General features: G+C 41.3%; 1 long non-coding RNA gene across 1 annotated transcript in view; it reads right to left on the bottom strand.

The window, feature by feature from the left end:
* Positions 1-4,018: 4,018 nt before the first annotated feature.
* The window catches only part of LOC107988820 (uncharacterized), a 57,712-nt gene continuing 48,314 nt past the window's right edge, over positions 4,019-13,416 (bottom strand). The window contains exon 4 of the long non-coding RNA XR_001760320.2: positions 4,019-8,625. This is a non-coding gene — a long non-coding RNA (uncharacterized LOC107988820). The remainder of the gene's footprint in view (positions 8,626-13,416) is intronic.

Raw genomic sequence — 13,416 nt, 5'->3', positions numbered from 1 at the left:
CAAACACACAGCCACGCCTACTGCTAGTTCACGCAAAATAAATTCGTACACAACATACCGTTTATCACAATAGCTGGTGCCCAACAGCGCTCTCATTTTCCCGCCTTTAAGTCGTTGTTGTTGACTGTGTCTGGTCAAGCTTCCGTACGTCATACAACGTCTTCTCTGGCGTTGCGTTTACTGGCAATCATAATAAATGTTGTCTAATCTGCGCGCATCTCCCCCTCATTCGGTGTCAAAATTTTCGGCGACAGTTTTAACCCGGGACAGGTTAGTACCAAAAACGGGGACTGTCATATTAATGGTACAGGACTCTTTTCTTGATAACAATTCTTTAAAAAAGTGTCTTAGTCTTAAAAACATTTTCGTTTATTTTTAAATTAATATTATAATTATTACATTTTATTGTTACTGTTACTATATATTGTATATACACACTATAATTATTAACAGTAACATAAAACTCTTAATATCTGTATTATTACCACAATCTGGCTGCTGCACCCTACCTTACCTACATCTTGTGGTTCTTTGAAGTATCCTGTTATATGGTACTTAATTTCTATTTTCAGTCTACATTAGTGTTTTATACTGTTGTATTTTATTGTATTTAAGTATACCGGACTGCTATGACAACTTAATTTCCCTCTGTGGATGAATAAAGTTATCTATCTATCTGTCTTGTTCCACTTGGTTTTATAGAATAATGTTGAAACGCCTGTATTCAGATATATGTTGATTGAAGCTTAAATTACCTGAAATATCTCCTTAAGAAAACGTTTCTTTTAGTTATTTATTTATTGTTTTGTACTGCATACTTGCTTAAAACAAAATGATATTCTCGATTCAAAACTTTTTAAAAAGGGTTCTTGTAATTCCTTGTTTGCAGTGTGGTTTATTTATTTATTGTTTTGTACTGTATACTTGCTTAAAACAAAATGATATTCAAAACTTTTTAAAAAGGTTTCTTGTAATTCCTTGTTTGCAGTGTGGGTATTTGTATTAAATACATTTGAAAAGACATGAAATAGTAAACAAAATATTTAGACCTGAATCGATTAAGATGGGCCGTTTTGCCGTGGGTGATAAACACAATATTTAGATCTGAATTAAGATGGGCCGTTTTGCCGTGGGTGGCGTGTTTGCAGAGCTGCGGAGCACAAAGCGTTCTGCTCCTTACTTCAACATTATTATGGGAACATGTTGTACACACTTTTATTGTGAGCTGTTGTACATAGTTATTTTTATGCTGCTCCTTCTGAACCTCTGACTTTGAGGCAGACAACAGTTGTGAGTGGGCGGAGGCCTGCTGCTCGGACAGAGTGTTATGCAACCGCAAAGGTCTCAAGTTTGACCCTTAGGACCTCGGTGTTCAGTGGCAGCTGTGAGTTTTGACACAGTGCCCTCGAGCAAAGTTTTGCTAACTTCTCTGCAGTACTATATCCAAACTCTAACTCCATCCATCCATCAGCCATAGGTAGACACATCTCGCTATATGCTGGAACCTGGATTTCTTGACCTACAGTAGCATAAGCATGAACAAACATTGGTCCATTTAATCTCCCGTCATATCTGTGTAGTTTATTTCTACTTTTTATTAAATGTTATTAAACCATCACTGCTTCAGCTCCCATTTCTCCTGAAGGTTGCCTTTGTGTTTCTGAGGTTTTCTCATAATTTGATAAAGTAGCTTTCTCCCATGCTGCTTCCTGCCCTTTCAATTACCTTCAGAACACATTAAAGCTCAATGACCTTGTTTCTTTCAGTTAAATTAAAAATATATTTCTACCCCAGTCTCGGTCGGTGCATTAGTTGACCTTGTTGATTCTTCCCTTTTCTTCCTTTTCCTGTCTCGTACATTTTGTTTAACTTTGTGAGCAACATTCAACCTTTGGCAACATTTCTTAGTTATTCAAATTTAAAGAAAATCTTTAACTAAAAAAATGTTAGTCATGTTACCAGCCTCCTTTTCAAGTAAAACCCTCACATTTCTCTGCAAGAGCAATTAGTAAACCTAAACCTAAACCATCTATTTTTCATTTAAGGGATAAAAAGATCAACTCCAGCCATCATCTCTATTTACTCTGTTTCTGGACAATATCTCGCGGCGTTTCTTTAAGCCTGTGCTGTTTGTTGGCAGAGCGGAATTCAAACATTTTCCATCTAATTGGGTATTTTCGAGGATGCCGATTAATCAGCCGCGGGGTATTTAATGTTGTTTGGGCAGCTGAGGGGTAATGCAGCCAAGCCATTAACATATCATTAAAGAGTCCTAAGCACTGTGATTGCCACCAGAATGCTGACGCTACACTCTCATTAAGTGGACTGTGAAGGGAAACGTCTTGTTCTGATGGGGTTTTAGTGAGATGTTGAGGAGAAATGTGTGGAACTCAGCAAACTGCTGTCTCAACGGGATGTCCGTGGGTCTAAGAAGAAGAAAAAAAAAGAAGAAAGAAACTGTCAGGTAGACTCGTGGAAGGCATCTTAAATGTCTTTATCTTCAGCTAGGAAGACAAAGACTATAAACCTTACATAGCAACACGACTCCACTCCACATGTGGCCGTGTCACGTCCTTAAGGGGTTTGACAGATTTCTGTCTCTTGTAACTCGATGACGAGGCGCTGGGTGTCATGTGTTGTCATACTGTAATATCATATTTTCTAATATTCAGAATCAATTTGCTCATGCGCAGATACTGACAGTTCCAGCAACACATTTTTTAATAAAACACCACACGTTCGCACTGTGTGTGTGTATGTGTGTTTGCCTGAGAACTGCAGTGATCCGCCCTCTCTCACTTCATGGTCTAAATCCACTGAGGCGCTGCAGGGGGATGAACGTAAATATGAGGCAGCACAGTAAACGTGGATTAGACGGTTTCTAAACAAAGGGCTTTATGGAGCCAATATCGCCGTTAATATTAGCTTGGATTTACCTTTTAATAATCTCCCACACTCAAGGCTAAGCCTCTTGGCAAATATGTCATATTGTGCTCTACACCTACGTACATAAGATTAAAAAACAAGCCTGTGCAATATTGTTGATTTATCCTCTGTATCTATACTTGCAGGACTCATCTGTGTCAATATTTGACAGACTTTCCGGTTTAATTACCGACTCCCTTTTGTGCACTCGCTCAAATTTCAGGGATTATCCAATTACTGCTTGCATGCCGACAAACAAGGGGCCTCTTTGCTTTTCACTAATTGGACTGAAGAGTGCTGGCGATGCTCAAAGGAGAGGTCTATCACTGAGAATTATTGAGTAGAGAAGTAAGAGCGGAAGGAGGAAAAAAAAAAGACGTGTGGTCTGCCTGTGGGCTGCTCGTGAATTTCCTCTGATTTCATCAGGACAGGAAAAAAAGGAAAAAAAAAAAGAAGATGGATGAGGCGATTCCCCCAGACAACAGCCAGCTGGCGTGTGTAGGCGAGCTTTACTGCCCAAAATCTCCGAGCAAAGAAAGTGAAAGTCTCACGCTGTGCCTCTGCAACACATCCTCTGCATCAGTGTTACCCCCTAAATAATCCTTCAGCCGCCTGCTGTATGGGAACTCGGTGCAGGGAGGATGAGATCTTTGTTCTTGTGGACTCAGCAGCGTATCTGTCTGGTTTATACTGTAATTCAGTGGTTTATGGCAGATTTAAACACGAACCAAACACTGCGAGCAATAACAGCTCTGACAAATAAAACTAACATCCACTGATGCTGCACTACAGGTTCAAAGAAATGTAATATTTTATGTCATTTCACAGCTTTATTCCAGCTCAAACAATGTGCGTGTGAGACACAGCGTTCACAGACGTCGCCACACGTGTGGATTTTACCTTGAATTTGTGGGAAATCCACTGAGGCTCAAGTTAAACAGGTTGATTTGCACGAAGAAAAAAAAAAACAGAACATGGCTGGCAACTGGAGATGTGTGTGTGTGTGTGTGTGTGTGTGTGTGCATTTGAGGTGTGGCCTTTTGAATAACAACAACAGTTTGACGAGTAAATGAAACCAGGGAAATGCAGCAGGTGGAACAGGCGTGATTCACAATTTATTGAGCAGCACTAATGTTACCACAGAAGAAGCAGGCAACACCAAAGGGCATTATTTATTACAAGGAGAGAAAAAAAAAAATCAAAGTGTGTCCTGAGGGGAGGTTGAATACAGTAACACAATATCCACACCGCAAACCTACTGTACACAAACACGCCGCATTAACGCAGCTGTCAAGAGAAAATCCCATTAGTCAAGTGGGAAGGCTTTTTCATTTCAGAAGAATTGAGGAATGTTGTGACCTTGTGTAGTTCAAACACAACTGCAGTACTGATGGAAGCCAAAAAAAAACAACAACAACACAGCTTTCACAATAAAAAATGGGGCTGTTTCGTCTCCTTTCACTCAACACTTTGACATTTTGGGAATGTGAGGTTTACTGCACAGTCAGATCATAACAGGGAAAGGCGTACACAGCCTGCGGCAAAAACAGAGAACGGCAGCAATCTATTCAAACTGCCTGCCCTTCATGTGCCAGCACCATTTTAAATAATGCACGCTGGTTCCCGTAGATTCCTAACGTTTGATTTGCACCTTTAGATTCCCATGAACCCCTGCTGGTCTGGGAACGAACGCTCTCTCTCTCTCTCTCTCTGTGTGTGTGTGTGTGTCTCTCTGCCTTATTCTAATGTGTCTCCTCTGCTTTGCTATTCTCTCAGACATCGTCTTGTCTCCTTATAGAAGTCATAAAATCGCCTATGTAGGAGTGGGAACCTGAAAAATAAATTAAACCCTGATAATGCAAGCAAAGGAAACTTTCCATCCCACCCACTGAATGTGAGATCATAACAGCTTACGGTGCTGAATAAATCATTAAAACCTCGGCAGACATTATCCACTGCAGTTTCATCTGGAATAATTATCCACCTCGTATTGCGACAAAGGTAATGTCACACAATGGCAAGTGTGTGTCAAATTCCCCTCATATCCAGAGATTACCGTTCCCTCGAGTTCCCTGCCTGACGACGAACCATTTAAGCTTTATTTAAATTCTGCTCAGGAGGAAAAAGACAGAGAGGAGAAAGAGCGGATTATTTCAGGGCAAATACAAACACAAGGTTGACATTTAGAGCCAAACCCCACAGCACCCATTCGGACCCAAACAGTAACTGGCTAATTTGAATTTCCTGCCTAATTGGCTGACAGTAAGTTCAGCCCTGGCAGAGAGCCCGCGCTGATAAATACCATTATTAGCCATTTTCAGGCGGCTAAAATGTCTTGAATCTCATTTGTGGGTGGACGTGAATTTAAATGGCTCGCACTGAGCCGAGTTACCGCTCTCTCCGGCTGATGCTGAGAGATTTAAAGGAGGAGGGAAGTCCTACAAAGAGCATATGTAAAATAAATGTTCAAAACCCTGGCGTATGTGTGAATTTTTCACAAAATCTGAAATGCTGAGCAAAGAGGAAAGTGCGATTCAACACTGTCGAGGGAGAAGCATGCATCTCAGACGGAGACATTTTAAATTTTTTAACAGGCTGGCAGCACAGTCAGCTTTGGGGAGTTGAGTTCAGTCCAGACGAGAGTATCTCAACAGACATTGGGTGAAGTGGGATGGAATCTGTCACACGCCACTGGGGCTGTTACACGTGCATCTCCACAGATGTCACACAAATCTAAACAACATTTATCAGGTTTTTTCTCCCCCCTTGTGTTCAATAATGAATTAATAATTTATGTCCTGACATTCAATCCCTTTTTTCAGGGTCGTGGAGGAAAGTGGGAGTACATCACAGCAGTTATCAGGTCAGGGCTGGGAAAAACAACTATTCACACTGTCATTTACGTTTGTATTCACACCAGTGGCCAATTTAGAGTGAATATCCTGTTTTTGGATTGTTGGAGAAAGTCCATCAATTAACACCAAGAATCGAAGTAGTGACTTTCAGAATAAGAAAACAGCAAAAACAACTATTCCACTGTGTGCCCCCCCTCGTCTTTTCCAATTGTAAATGTACCAGTATGTAATCTTTATGTCCAAACAGTCATTAGATAAACAATCAAAAGATCCACTTAGTCACGCTGAGTCCTAGGAGTTAAAAATTACACAGAAGGTTATTTTGATGCTCAAGATATTGTTACAAACATAATGCAGCAGGACTGTTTCCCAACCGAACACCACTGGGTATGACTCACTTTATTACTCCAGGAGACGAACACCTGTTATGATACTTTGAAGTCTGTACTTGTAGATGGATGATACTACAGTAGAACATCAGACATTACTCAGTCTTACAAGTCTTTCGAATTACTTTGTTCTTTATGGGGAACATTGTCTAGTACCCAAGAATGTGGTCCTTGATAAGATTTTGATTATTTTCCAAAAAAACAAGAAACTGAAAAATACACAACACATACATTTGTCATTTTACAAAATATCTGGGTTGCATTGGTTGAGAAGTATTATAATATCAATAATTTACAAAAGAAGTCTCCTTATTCTGTACAGTTTTTTTTCTTCAGTGAACACTTTGACCTACCTCTTCTCAATCTGGCATCTTTTCTCCCTCAACTTTATTTTGAGAACTTTCCAGCTCCAGTTTTGTTCGCTGACCTCGAGGCAGAGGAACATAAGAATGAGCTTGAAATCCAGGGCACGTGCAACCTGCATGCAGGTGGTGAAAAGTAGGTCTGTTCACAACCAAAGACTCAGTCTGGCTGTTTGTGTGCATTTTGTTGAATGAAGCGCTGTTTTTTCTGCAACCCTTTTCAGAATACAGCAGAGTCAGTGACCTTGCTGCAGAACCACAGGTTCCCTCTTAGCGCCTTCTTAATTACCAGGCCGAGACGTCGACGTACACGCCCGCAGGGAGGTCTCTGCCTATGCCGAGCACTCACCGTGTGTTTAGTGGCTTCTACTCCTACATGAACCCATCTACCATCACGTAGGAATAAAAAGCCATAAGACACAACAGCAATCTCACAGGAGGAAGGAGAAAGAGGAGGTGGAGAGGAGGGAGAAAAGTCAACAGAGGAGCCCACGTCGCCAGACTAACGAGTTGAGTTAGTCAGGAGGAAAAGCAGGGAGGACAGTGATGTATGGAGGGAACAAGAGAGAAAAAAGGAGCTTGATTTCACAATCATGGAAGGCGCAGAAGTTACCCCACAGGTGACACCAGTGCTAACAGAAGCCTGCTCTCTGTTTGACTAACTCTCTGTTTGATGATGAGCCTCTGTGCAGCAGATGAATATGTATGACTGGCAATAACAGCGAGGAAGTCGTCGGTGTGTGAACTATATTTGATATGCTTGAAACAGAGCTGCTCTGATGAACTTCACCAAACTCCATCTGCTCTGTTTCCAGATCCGCTCATTTCCTTTTTTTTCTTTTTCTCGTCTCACACCTCGTTGCGTCACCCCGGTCTTAAAGCAGATCAGAGCGCGTGTTTCCTCTGATGTCATGCAAATAAATACCTATCACTTATAGCCGGACGTGCTCCTGCTAATTTCCACTTCATAGTCCCCGTGAAGTGCTGCGCTCCCACGGGAGGAGAGGCGCCGAGGCATGTACGTGAAGGAGGTTACAGTATGGGTGTATCCACGGCACCTCCAGATAAATATGTATGACTCCACCACGCTAGGTTTCCTGCTTTGTATGCTAATGATCCTATACAACTTTAATAATGCAACTGCGGCGCACTGAAGGTGGCAGGGAGGGTGGGGGAAGGGTGAGGAGGAGGAAAAAGGGAGGCAGTGGTGGGAACTGACACGCTGAAAAACGGACCTGCAGCTCCTCGCAAATCCTGTCAGGCCTCGTGAGAGGAGGCGCGAGCCCCTGGCCCGGTAACAGATTACATTTAATTCTGCTAATTAGACTGAAAAAAGGCTGAGTTTCCATACTCTCAGGTCCAGCAGTGATAAAACAGGTCGTTATGTACAGTGCACACACACTCCACATCACTCAAACGGGCACTTCGGTGCAGCTCAGATGCCAACCTACAAATACTAATAAAGTATTCGGTGTAACTGAGTGGATTCTCCCAATCTGTAGGATTTGTTGCTACTTTTTAGCAGGGAAATAAAAACCAAAGTAGTTTGAAGTAGCAGTTATTTAGTGTGTGATTTAAGTGTCGCTCCGAGACTCTGCTGCGCTGGATGTACATGTCACTGCCGCTACTTTTAAAGGACAAATTTGGACTTTTTTTTTTTTTTTTTGGCAATAACTACTTTTATTTCGCAGCTGTAATTACTCCTCTGTTTGCCTGTTAAGGTTTTGCATAGATAGTTAAAGAATTAAATAATAAATACGATTTAAAAAAACTTTTATGAACGTAAGGCACTGTTTTTTTTAATGAAAGCAGCCAAAATAAATTACTTTTATTATTCTGTTTTTCCATTTTACTACTACTTTTTACTACTGCTTTCGCCTCAGTCAGTCAGAACGGCAAGGGATTAGTTTAAAAAGGAAGTTATTCAGTTTAAAGGCACCAATGTGTGATGTTGAGGTGAGTTCATGCCTTTGATCCGCGCCCCGTGTTATCTACAACAAATCCGTGTGACAGGTGAAGCGGAGTGGACGCTGACTGTTTCAGGCTCCGGCTGTGACAGGTCTCCTCCTCCTCTTCATCGACTCCTGATAGATCCTGCGACAAACACAGGAGAGACAAGAGAGAGGGAGGAAGTGAGATATGTGAGGAGCAGAGGAGCAGCGTCCTTGTTACACAGCTCTGGATGTTTTCCTGTAGTTAATGAGTCGGTTTTGCTCCTGAATCAAGGGTCACTGCGCGTGAGAGGAATTGTTAATAACACATTTTATTTATTTGTTTTCTGCAGCTTTGGCCTTTACTGGGACTTAGGGGAGCAGGAACCAAACCCAGCTGTTATTGGCCCGTCACAGGGCGACACATAGAGACCATTCACACTCATAGGTAAAAAAAGTTTTCTTGAGTTGGAGCAAGTTTTTAAAAAGATTGTTTAAACTTCACTGAAGAACTAATTGACTGGAGAACTTTAATTCCAGTATTTGCCATTTGACCCATGACGACTTATGGATATATCAGAATAATTAGTTGATGAATGTTTTGACATATTAAAGAGATTGTTTCATGCTATAAGCAGGGCCAGAGCAGATCTGTGCAACACATTAAAATTCATAACCAACTAACACTCAGTGTCAACCTCGGGACCAGAAAAGTGACTGCATCTCATCTCAAGTTGACATGATCTAAATGTCAGGCGTCGGCAGACATTAATTGCAGTGATGCTGATTGGACTGTATTGTCCTACGCATTTATTTTTAATTTATTTTTTGCTAATAGGAAATGGATCAGGTACCAAACAACTATGAAGTTAGCCACAAAAAAAAAACCCAAATATGTGAGAAGTTAGCCAAAAAAAACAACAAATGAGAAGTTAGCACCCACTACCGAGGCTGAGCTTGTCCACGGCTATCAGACCTTTGTTGTATGCGAAAGCCAAGAGAGTTCAGTGAGCTACAGATACCAAGCTGCTCATTTTTAATTCAGAAATTGCCAAACTTAAGTGGTCGGCGGGAATTTACCTCAGTCATCATGTTATTTCAAGGGCAGTTTGACATATTTGAAGGGTGTTTGGCCCCAGGCCCTCTATCCTCTCTTTGCCTGCTGTCATCTGTACACTGTGAAATGATTCACAACACTATAATGGCTTTCCGCACACACCCAGAACCTGCAGCTTCGCACAGTCATTAAGCGCAAACCAATTACGTCCCTTGTTGAGCGACAGCTACTTCTTGATGACTTTGGAAGAAAGACTTGACGGGGATCCCACCCAGACGTTCATGCACCTGCTTCTACACCCACCGCGCTGAAAAGTGCTGCTGACAGCAGAACATTAAACCCATAAAAACTGTGGCATTTCCATATTCCGCCTGTGAAGGATGCACATTAAGGACCAACTGTCCTCAGCGAGGGGAAGAAACTCTTAATCTCTGATCTGAAAGGCCCCGAATTGTTTGGGATAACACTCCACACAATGAGCGGTGACATCTTCACAGAAAAAATGATTGATGGGGCTGCCAGGGTGGGAGGCTGTTTGAGAGACAGATCACTCAAAGAGTGGCACTGTAAAAGCCCAGTAATATGATGAATGGTCTATTTACCCTGAGAAGAAACTTGCATAAAGATTAAACATGTGCTTTTGGACGTGTCCTGGTCACAGAATAGATAGAAATTCCACTAATATGTCTGTGTTGGCTGTCATGGAGCAGAGTTGGATGTATTTAATTTGTGAGTGATTTTGGGCTATGAATAATGCAGCCCGGCTCGTTCATCACCCGGAATTGTCTCCGAGCAGAGAGGGGGGGAAATAGATATATCGATTATGAAGATTAACAAGTGCACAAACCCCCGCAAATGCAGGCCACCGAGGCTCTGATATATGTGATTAATTTCCCATTCTTAACTTATTTCTTTCAAAGTTAGAGACGTATTATGACCGGCGGGGAAGGGATTATTAGACAGAAATGATTCTCCTCCACTGGAAGCCCTTGTGTCTACACTCATCTATCATAAAACCTCTGTGTAATACTTGTTACACGCGCACAAAGGCTATCTAAAGTCACCCCCACTAATCACTTAACCAAACAATGTCTCTGAGGATCCAGAGCGTGTTGATGGAGCGACCCATTTTTTTTTTACACATAGCATCTATAATTGATGTGCAATCGATGTAGCAGCCGCAGATCTGATAAGGGCCCGGCTCTGATGGATCTCCTGATAGGCTTACACGGGGGGGAACAGATGTAGCGCCGCGCGTCAGAGAGGGATGGGGTTGCCTGTGATCGTTTCCACCCCGCAGCGAACAAAATAGCCCTCATATATCCCTGTAATCTGCATTAGCACCGGAGCACAAGCCAGGAGACAGCGCAGAGGGGGATGAGTAATGGGCCGACCGCTGATTTGGCAGGTCTATATTGCACCTCAAATCTGAGGCAAGCCCAACTGGTGAGAATATGAAATGAGGATGTCACGAATGTGCATCACACCCTTGGATGCAGTATTTATCAGCAGATACCGCAGCTAAAAAACAAGGTTTTGGAGAGATGCGAGTCATTTTCAATTGAATAATAATAAAAGAAAAAAGCTGTTCTCCACCGGTTCTTGTACTTTGAGGCTTATTTATTGTGAATAAAAGTAGTAAGAAAGAGAGTGGGGAAATATGGGGATTTCACAAGTAGCTTCTCATCTGTCAGACCGGCGTGGAGTCGCAGAAATGTATGACGAAGGACGTATGGACCTATGTCACAGATAGACCTGACTTTTCTCCTACGTAATTCCTAAACTGACTAACTTTATTCATGAAGTACATCATTTTACTCCTCATATAAAATCATATCACAAAAGTCCCAAAATACCAGTGTCAAAATATTAGCTCTCTAAGGAGCTGGCCCATTTCCTGAGCCATTGCACAAACCAATGATGTGTGTTACAGAAGTAATGCCCTAAATCTGCGGACTCAAGTTGAAACTGAGGTTTATGTCTCAGAGAGGGCCATCATATAAGAACCTGGAAGTTTAGGATTTCGTGGCAGAAGCAAAGCACCTGAGGTGAGACTGGAGCAGAATATATAGACCAGGAAGTGTCAGGAACTGGGTCGGAAATGACAATAAAGAATTTCAAGAAGACCTTCGCAGCAGATCTGAGTGAAAGGTAAAAAAAACGAAAAATGTGTTTGGATGATTATTGACTAAACTGTCAAGACACTAGTAATATGACCAATGTGGAATTAAAGTGTCAAAAACGCAGTCAATAAAGCATAGGTTCCCAATCACAGGGTCCTGGACCCGGAGCAGGCCGTGGTTAATTTGCAACCATTCAGTATTTGAATTTTATTGATTATTATTTAAACAGATGTTTTCTGTTGAAAGTTTATGAGATTTGTTTCCAACTACTCCAAGGTGTTTGTCAAAATAAAAGTCTTTGAAGAAGTGACAGAAAAAAAGACTTTGGCTTTCAAAATAAAACAAATGCATTTTCCATTCCACTTAAAAATCAGGTTCAGCATCTTGAAGTTAAATATTATTTTACATGAAAACTGACAACAACAACAACAGAGACGTCACACACGACGTAAAGCACATGCTAACATTTCTTTATAAATAGAGTTAATATTTACAGAAAAGCCGTGTTGGAATCATTTGCTCTATTTTTTACACCTGAACAAGTGTGTTCTAAACAAGTCAACCTTTTGAAGTTGACGTTTGAGTAAATAGAACTTCAACAAAAACAGTTTCGCAAATTAAAACTAACCCTCGAGTTTTTCTTCCGTTCTGTCTGTACTTGACCTTGATATATAAATAAAAAAAACTACAATCGATTCAACAACTTTTTTTTCTCGTTGACTGGCACATTTTAACTCACTTTGTATTTCCTTCCAGGAATCAGTAAGCTGTGGGATGAATAATGACCTGTTGTTGTTTTGTTCAGTTTTTGGTTTTGTTCTGTCTCTTTCACGAACCAAGCAAAAAAACATGAGCCTGGAGACAAAACAAGAAAGTAATGTTTCTGCCCAGCAGCCATGGTGGCGTTTACATCCTTAAAAAAAATAAAACGCATCACACCACAAACCCCACGGGGAGAGGCAATTAGTTAGATCCACTCTGTGTCTCCAACTTTTTTGTCTTTCACCTCCGCATCAGGCTTAACGCGGGAGAAATGAGCACTCAAGTTATTTTCAACTGCACGGTTTCTAATTACATGAATAAATTTTGCAAGACAAGAAGCGTAACCCAAATAGCAGAAATCTTTTCATCTCATCTCAAACACGACTAATTCCTGAGCAGTGAGGGTAGAAAATGAGAGCATAACAAACACAGTCGGCTGGCATTAAACCCCTGTAATGGCTTGTAACAGGATATGCTTACTTGCTATCTGAAATTAAAAGCGTAGGCTCCAGATATTACATCCCTGAAGGACAGTGGAGTAGTTTTGTGGCTGTGTATTCTACAGGGACTCGGGTTCTTACATGAGGCCATGATTGTTTGCAGAACTGGCTGCAATTTTTTTTTTTTTTAACACACATTTGCTTTAGTAAAATATATGCTTGGGATATTTTAACAATTATCTGGGCAATTTAATCTGAAGTTGAAATAGAGTTGCAGTCAAACTCTCAAAGTCAAACTTTCAGCAATTTGGTTTGACTGCCTTAGCTTTAATTTGGCTAACGTTAATGTTTTTCGAGTATCACAACTTTTATAATGTCTGACATTGCAAGTAGTAGCTTTCCGAGCTAATGTAGCTATTCTGTGCTTAATTTTAGTTACTCCATCAACACACAAGCCCAGAGTGCCCCCTAGTGGCTGACAGTGTGAAAATAACGAACATGTACATTTTCAGTGGTACAGGAGTAGCAGATACTGATACACAAGCCTAGAGTGCCCTCTAGCGGCTGTCAGT

Source organism: Cynoglossus semilaevis, chromosome 8 (genome assembly GCF_000523025.1).
Source record: "Cynoglossus semilaevis isolate Cse_v1.0 chromosome 8, Cse_v1.0, whole genome shotgun sequence".
Lineage (NCBI taxonomy): Eukaryota > Metazoa > Chordata > Actinopteri > Pleuronectiformes > Cynoglossidae > Cynoglossus > Cynoglossus semilaevis.
The sequence above is the reverse complement of the archived record's forward strand: the minus strand, read 5'-3'. Positions and strand labels throughout refer to the sequence as shown.